A 7,329-nucleotide genomic window follows, 5' to 3' on the forward strand; every position below is an offset into this window, starting at 1 on the left:
TCTCTTCTCTCTGTGTAACTCTTTCAAGTAAATAAATATTTAAAAAAGTCTCTCATTTGTACATGTTTTTGAAAGGACAGAGATGTCCCTGGCACTACAGATGCTGTGGTTAATAAAACAGGGTTCCTCTTTTGCATGAGCTTAGACTAGTGGTGAATAACTTTAGAGATGTACATTTTTTGTTAGCATTTGAAAAGCAAAGTAACAGGGAAAGAAGACAGGGAGAGAGCTTGAGAGACAGACAGATATCTTTTATCCTCTGGTTCATTGTCCAAATGGCCACCACAGCAGTGGTTGGGCCGAGCCACAGCCAGGACATGGAGCTCCATCTGGGTCTCCTACATGGGAGGCATGCACCCAAGGAATGGGACAATTTTCTGCTTTCTTGCCAGGCATTATCCAAGGGAGCTAGATAGGAAGTGGGGTTACAGGTACTAACATTCATGACCTTATGGGTGCTGACTTTGCAAGCAGCTGCTCAGACTGCTGCTCCACAACACAGCACCCTAGTTATGATTGTGTTAAACGCTTGATAGAGCAAGTGAATTCTAATCCATTAAGTCTGGAGTGCTGAGACATGTCTACATAGTCAGAGGTGGAATGAGGTAAAGGGGACCAGGGCATTGTTTTAGGAGAACAAAAATGAGAACTCAAGGGCAGGAAGGTAATGAATCAAAGCCAGAAGAAGGCAAGCAGGGAGAAGGAAATACTCATGTTTGGGAACACTGGATGACAGGATGTTTGTCTAAAGACAAGTGTGCTCACAGGAGGTTAGGCACATGCATCTCACTGAGGCCCACTGCAAGGTCCTGCATCTACTTGCAGAAGAAGCTAGAGCACAGCTTCTCTTTCCTGTAAGGGCAGGAATAGAGTTTGAAACTGGCAGACAAGAAAGCAAAAGTGAAGGGGGTGGGCAGGGTCAGACAGCTAAGCTCCAGTCAGATCACAAAGACTAGGAAGGATGGCTTCAGGTGCCTGGGCCCAGCCCTGCCCCATCTTCCTTAGACCCATCTGCTTTGGTCCAGGGAGCAATGGGAGAGTATGAATGGAAGCAGCTCTGCTTTGCTGAGCTTGATGCCCAGAGATGACCCACCAGGCTTACGCCGGGTGTCCGAGCCATAACTTGGGGAGCCTTGGAGTGGCATCCAAGAGCCCCTGCAGCCGTGGGAAGATCTCCATTGCCATGGGCCCCAGGAATTGTGCCCATGACACATCAGAGTACAGGACCTTGGAAATATTTCTTGGTAGTACGTGAACAAATCCTGTCACTGTGCCTTGGGCCAACTCTTACTAAGGCCTTGCATAGCCCTTTAACCCTGTGGGGAATGCCAAGGATCCCTCAGCACCTCAGGGATTCCAGCACGGAGGCAGCACTGAGGGAAGCAGGGAGTGAAATGTGCACTGAGTTTGCAGCAGGTTCATGTTGCACCATCAAGACGAGGACGGAGCAGCTGCCACCAAGCCAAGGATGATGGCAGGGATGCAGCAGAGGAGTTTAGCACAGCTTCCCGCCACTCAGCTGCCAAAGGCTGCTGGCCAGACAGCAGTGGCAGCTGTGCTGGAAGTGGTGCGGTGGAACACTGTTCTCCACCCTGCACTGGGGCTCGGCCATGGCGATGTCCTCTGCTGCCTTGAGCAGCACGGAGGAGGAAAAGGAGAGGCTGGAGCACTAGCACTTCTGGAAGATCATGAATGCTCTCAGCCACTATGGCCCCAGAATGTAAGAGTTGGCACATTGAATAGAAAGAGAATTTTGCTACCAGACATTTAAAGAAGAACTGAATCCAATTCTTCTCAAACTATTCAGAACAATCGAAGAAGAGGGAATCCTCCCAAATTCTTTCTATGAAGCCAGCATCACCTTAATTCCTAAGCCGGAAAAAGATGCAGCACTGAAAGAGAATTACAGACCAATATCCCTGATGAACATAGATGCAAAAATCCTCAATAAAATTCTCGCCAATAGAATGCAACAACACATCAGAAAGATCATCCACCCAGACCAAGTGGGATTTATCCCTGGTATGCAGGGATGGTTTAATGTGCACAAGACAATCAATGTGATACACCACATTAACAGACTGCAGAAGAACAACCATATGATTATCTCAATAGATGCCGAGAAAGCATTTGATAAAATACAACACCCATTCATGATGAAAACTCTAAGCAAACTGGGTATGGAAGGAACATTCCTCAATACAATCAAAGCAATCTATGAAAAACCCATAGCCAACATCCTATTGAATGGGGAAAAGTTGGAAGCATTTCCACTGAGATCTGGTACCAGACAGGGATGTCCACTCTCACCACTGGTATTCAATATAGTTCTGGAGGTTCTAGCCAGAGCTACTAGGCAAGAAAAAGAAACTAAAGGGATACAAATTGGGAAGGAAGAACTCAAACTATCCCTTTTTGCAGATGATATGATTCTTTATTTAGGGGACCCAAAGAACTCTACTAAGAGACTATTGGAACTCATAGAAGAGTTTGGCAAAGTAGCAGGGTATAAAATCAATGCACAAAAATCAACAGCCTTTGTATACACAGACAATGCCATGGCTGAGGAAGAACTTCTAAGATCAATCCCATTCACAATAGCTACAAAAACAATCAAATACCTTGGAATAAACTTAACCAAGGATGTTAAAGATCTCTACGATGAAAATTACAAAACCTTAAAGAAAGAAATAGAAGAGGATACCAAGAAATGGAAAAATCTTCCATGCTCATGGATTGGAAGAATCAACATCATCAAAATGTCCATTCTCCCAAAAGCAATTTATAGATTCAATGCAATAACAATCAAGATACCGAAGACCTTCTTCTCAGATCTGGAAAAAATGGTGCTGAAATTTATATGGAGGTACAAGAGACCTCGAATAGCTAAAGCAATCTTGTACAACAAAAACAAAGCCGGAGGCATCACAATACCAGATTTCAGGACATACTACAGGGCAGTTGTAATCAAAACAGCATGGTACTGGCAAAGAAACAGATGGATAGACCAATGGAACAGAATTGAAACACCAGAAATCAACCCAAACATCTACAGCCAACTTATATTTGATCAAGGATCTAAAACTAATTCCTGGAGCAAGGACAGTCTATTCAATAAATGGTGCTGGGAAAATTGGATTTCCACATGCAGAAGCATGAAGCAAGACCCCTACCTTACACCTTACACAAAAATCCACTCAACATGGATTAAAGACCTAAATCTACGACCTGACACCATCAAGTTACTAGAGAACATTGGAGAAACCCTTCAAGATATTGGCACAGGCAAAGAATTTCTGGAAAAGACCTGGGAGGCACAGGCAGTCAAAGCCAAAATCAACTATTGGGATTGCATCAAATTGAGAAGTTTCTGTACTGCAAAAGAAACAGTCAGGAGAGTGAAGAGACAACCGACAGAATGGGAAAAAATATTTGCAAACTATGCAACAGATAAAGGGTTAATAACCAGAATCTACAAAGAGATCAAGAAACTCCACAACAACAAAACCAACAACCCACTTAAGAGATGGGCCAAGGACCTCAATAGACATTTTTCAAAAGAGGAAATCCAAATGGCCAACAGGCACAGGAAAAATGTTCAAGGTCATTAGCAATCAGGGAAATGCAAATCAAAACCACAATGAGGTTTCACCTCACCCAGGTTAGAATGGCTCACATGCAGAAATCTACCAACAACAGATGCTGGTGAGGATGTGGGGAAAAAGGGACACTAACCCACTGTTGGTGGGAATGCAAACTGGTCAAGCCACTATGGAAGTCAGTCTGGAGATTCCTCAGAAACCTGAAGATAACCCTACCGTTCGACCCAGCCATCCCACGCCTGGGAATTTACCCAAAGGAATTTAAATCGGCAAACAAAAAAGCAGTCTGCACCCTAATGTTTGTTGCAGCTCAATTCACAATAGCCAAGATGTGGAACCAACCTAAATGCCCATCAATGGTAGACTGGATAAAGAAATTATGGGATATGTACTCTTTAGAATACTATACCGCAGTAAGAAACAACGAAATCCAGTCATTTGCAACAAAATGGAGGAATCTGGAACACATCATGCTGAGTGAAGTAAGCCAGTCCCAAAGGGACAAATATCATATGTTCTCCCTGATCGGTGACAACTGACTGAACACCAAAAAGGAAACCTGTTGAAGTGAAATGGACACTATGGGAAATGGTGACTTGATCAGCATTGCCCTGACTGTTAATGAACAACTTAATACATTATCCCTCTTAGTAGTTTTTTTGTCTGTTCTACTTAATATGACTGGTTTAATTCTGTAATTAATACACAGTTATTCTTAAGTGTTGAAAATTAACTGAAATGTGATCCCTGTTAAACATAAGAGTGGGAATAAGAGAGGGAAGAGATGTATAATTTGGGACATGCTCAAGCTGACTTGCCCCAAATGGTAGAGTTAAAAACATACCAGGGGATTCCAATTCAATCCCATCAAGGTGGCATGTACCAATGCCATCTCACTATTCCAAGTGATCAATTTCAGTTCACAGTTGATCATAATGAAAGGACTAAGAGTCAAAGGGAGCACATAAACAAGTCTAGTACCTGCTAACACTAACCGATAGAATAAATAAAGGGGAGAGTGATCCAACATGGGAAGTGAGATACTCAGCAGACTCATAGAATGGCAGATGTCCTAAATAGCACTCTGGCCTCAGAATCAGCCCTCAAGGCATTCGGATCTGGCTGAAAAGCCCATGAGAGTATTTCAGGCATGGAAAGCCAAGACACTCTGGCAAAAGATCTCTGTGAGTGAGATCCCAGTGGAAAGAACAGGCCTTCAAAGAAGGAGGTACCTTTCTCTGAAGGGAGGAGAGAACCTCCACATTGACTATGACCTTGTCTAAACAAGATAAGAATCGGAGAACTCAGAGGGCTTCCATAGCCTTGGAAACTCATGACTGGAGCATAGGGAGATTACTGATGCCATAGACAGGAGTGTCAATTGGTAGTCAACAACAGGATTCATTGTGCACTTACTCCTCATGTAGGATCTCTGTCCTTAATGTGCTGTGCATTGAGATTTAATGCTATAATGAGTACTCAAACAATATATTTCACTTTGTGTTTCTATGGGGGTGCAAACTGTTGAAATCTTTACTTAATGCATACTAAACTGATCCTCTGTAAAAAAAAAAAAAAAGAAATTATCAACTCCCAACTTGACTCTCACTGGGATTAAACATGACAATAGGTCTGATCTGATTTCATCATCATTTAAAAAAATCATCTATTATTTTTCACTTTATGTTTCTGTGTGGGAGCCAACTGTTGAAATCCTTACTTAATGTATACTAAGCTGATCTTCTGTATATTAAGATAATTGAAAATGAATCTTGATGTGAATGAAAGGGGAGAGGGAGTGGGAAAGGGGAGGGTTGTGGGTGGGAGGGACAGCATGGGGGGGAAGCCATTGTAATCCATAAATCGTACTTTGGAAATTTATATTCATTAAATAAAAGTTTAAAAAAAAAGAAAGAGAATTTTGATCACTTCCAGTTAATCAGCAGGAACTGCTTCCTCAATATCTTAACTTTGACAAGATCTCAAACTGCACTGATCCTAATCAAGACATGCTTCTGACCATTGTGAACGACTTTATAAATATGTTTGGAAATAAAGGATATGAAGAATACGGAAAGAATGGAAAGATTTCGCCAGCATCTACACTTCATATGCAAGTTAAAATCCATACTGAGACACTTTGTGAGACTGTAGTGAAACTGGCGAAGCAGGATGGGATTCCTGCTGCCAGCCAATCATTATAAAAATGTTTTTTAAATTTTCCAAGATATGGGATCCTTCAAAAACAAATATTCCGGTACATGGTGCTAGACTAGAAAGATTGGTCTGGAAAAATATCTCTGCTAGGTTGTGAGTGTCAAGGAAAGGAATGGACACTTTTGTGCTTTTCTTTGAGGTTTATACTAGAAAGATGCTCTGAAATTAATGAACTTTATCCCTTGCCCTTAGTTCCCTCAAATGTTCTATGAAGAAAGTACATAATCTGCATGCATCTAGACTGTTCATCATTTTTCCAGACAAAAGTTTCAGAAAAAATCTGCAATGTCACAGCGGGTGTGCATGTGGGAGGGACAGAGGCTGACATTGAAAGCCCCTGAAACTGGCACCTGAGCCACCTCCCAAAGGCATTGAAACAAGTGTGGTATGTGGAAGACACCCAGGACTAGAGCATATTCAAATAGAGGTGTAGGCAGAGGTCCTATGAAGGAAAGATGGAACATTGCTGCAGAAACCTTCGTGTGTGCCCATTTCCCAATCTGGATACCCAGGAGAGTCATTCATCAAAATCTAGAACACTATCCAGAATATTCTGACGTCAATTATCTAAGACAGTGAAGGAAGGAGTGGGACCTCTTGATTACAGACTGCTCTGTCCTTTTGCTCTATTCAAGCCTCCCCAGGAAGGGCCATTTCCTTTGTACGCTGTAGCTGTTCAGATGTTAAACCAAGCCAGAAATACCCACGTAGACACAGAAAGAATGAGGTTAGGCCAAAGGTATGGGCACTCGGTGGCCCAATCCAGTCATTATGTAAAATTAACTATCATACTATGACCACACAGAAAATAAAAAATAAAATCAAGATTAAGGCAGGGTTTCTGCATCCATAGCCATAATCCTTGATATGCGTAGTCAGGCATGAAGAAGGGGGCTGGAAAGGGAGAAGAGGTAAAAATGGAGCCAAGAGAAGGGGTATACTAGGGGTCAGGAAAATGATGAGACTGAAAAGGCAAATGACAAAAGAGAAAAGAGTTCCTGAGGGGTGAGCAGAAGGAGTAAAACTCTAGGGTGAGAGCTGTATCTGAAGCCTGAGCCCCCAAGCTTACCTCAATCCCTCCTCCCTCACCCCATGACGACCAAAAATATCACTGGGCCAACCAGGGCCCATTTCCCAAAATACAGGAAGAAGATATCAGAGTAGACATGGGCAGCCATCTCCAAACAACTCTCTCACTTGCATAAAAGGTTCATCCAAAGGCAGCTCCTCAGGACCCACAGCAGTGAAATGGGGGCTCCTGCCTGTCCTCATTTCTGGGCGTCTTTGGAATTGTTTAGTATAGTAAACCACAGCCAAGTAATGAAGGCCAACACATGTGTGTGTGTGTGTCTCTCTAGGGACACATACTCACCGTGGATGGCCCTGCATTTGTTGACTGATGCTTCATAGACTCATTTGTGTGATGAATAACCTCACTCATCCAGTCAAGTGATGGGTTCAGGAAGTGCATGCACCAACATCGAAACTTGGTTAACAATCTTGCAAGATT

General features: G+C 42.7%; 1 pseudogene; it reads left to right on the plus strand.

Moving 5' to 3' along the window:
* The first annotated feature begins 642 nt into the window (after window positions 1-642).
* Window positions 643-6,031, plus strand: LOC138844822 (carnosine N-methyltransferase pseudogene; annotated as a pseudogene).
* Window positions 6,032-7,329: the final 1,298 nt, after the last annotated feature.

This window comes from Oryctolagus cuniculus, chromosome 12 (assembly GCF_964237555.1).
Source record: "Oryctolagus cuniculus chromosome 12, mOryCun1.1, whole genome shotgun sequence".
Taxonomy (NCBI): Eukaryota; Metazoa; Chordata; class Mammalia; order Lagomorpha; family Leporidae; genus Oryctolagus; species Oryctolagus cuniculus.